The sequence below is a fragment of the Cupressus sempervirens genome, chromosome 11, assembly GCF_028749045.1.
Source record: "Cupressus sempervirens isolate cs-2001-9-10 chromosome 11, ASM2874904v1, whole genome shotgun sequence".
In the NCBI taxonomy this organism is placed as follows: Eukaryota; Viridiplantae; Streptophyta; class Pinopsida; order Cupressales; family Cupressaceae; genus Cupressus; species Cupressus sempervirens.
Window position 1 is genome coordinate 616,946,687 of NC_143128.1, and position 1,387 is coordinate 616,948,073.

Sequence of the window (1,387 nt, forward strand, 5' to 3'; positions counted from 1 at the left end):
AATGAGGAAGAACTCGGTCTGATATCAAAGAGGGAGAGTTTGCTATTAGAAGAAGATGTTGAAGGCAGATTTTTGCTAACAAAGGAAGGAACTAAAGGTAGAGGGAGTTCACATTAATAGAGGGAGTTGATTTCTCATGGACGAGAATAATAATGAAACTAAGGATATGTTCCTCACTTTATTCTTGCTCTGAAAATTTTATTGTATTATGACATGTGTTGCCATCAATGCTAAAGAGGGAGATTGTTGGAAATAATTGATTAATTTTGTATTGTCTTTGATGTTACACAAAATTTCATATCATTTCTAGTCAGTGTATACCAAGCTCACTTGGGCATTGAAGATAGTTTCCTATGTTTTTTGAGAATTCTAGAGTTTGCCTAGTTTAGAAGATAGTGTCTACTGAGTTCACTCGAGTGACAAAGGAATGTTTGCAGAAGTTGAGTGTTAATCGAGCTCACTCAGTTAATGAAGAAAATGTTGGGTGCAACCAGTGTTAATCGAGCTCACTTGGTTCCCAAAGAAACTTTGTGAATATGCAGTATTAACTGAGTTCACTTGGTTAACATAGGAAAATAGTTTTTGAGTCAACATCTACCAAGCATGGTTGACAAATGAAGGATTTTCTTGTTTTTGCATATTGAGTTCAATTGAATTGTTTGTTAGTTCTAGCTGACTGAGGAGATGAATATTAATTATTCTAAGTTATATTCAAGCCAACTTGACAATGCGTAAGATATAAATACAAGGTCAAGTTGAGGATTGAATGTGTGGAACATAATTGAAGATTTGATGGTGCTTAAAGGAAGAAAATTAGAAGGATAACACAATGTCCTTGTTGAGATGCAAAGATACATTTGATCAATAAGGATCAAGTATACAAGCCAAAATTGAGATCTATAATCATCAATTTAGTTGCATCAAAAATTAGGTCATCTCATTGTTACTCTCTAACCATTGTAGCAGTGATCTAAATCTCTTAAATAGAGTTGTCTTAACAGCTACTTATAAATCCTTTAACAAGGTGGCATTTTTATTGAATTGTCTAAAGACCTCTAACAAGGCCACTCCTAACAGGGTGATTAAATCCTCTAATAGGGTCACACCTAATGGTATGTTTTGTAACCTCTAATAGGGTTAGCTCCTAATAGGGCTCACTTCAGAAGAGTGAAAATCAATAACTAGTTGTAATTGGTGGTTTTTACCAAATTGGGTTTCCACGTTAAATCCTAGTATCAATTGTGTTTATGCTATTTCTTTTATGTGTTTGCAACGAAGTTAAAGTAAGATCAACCATAGATAATATCTTAAGATTCTCATGATAAGATTTTTCTGAGTTATTTCAGTGGTTACCAAGATTCAACATTTGTTAGTGTAAACCAAGTGC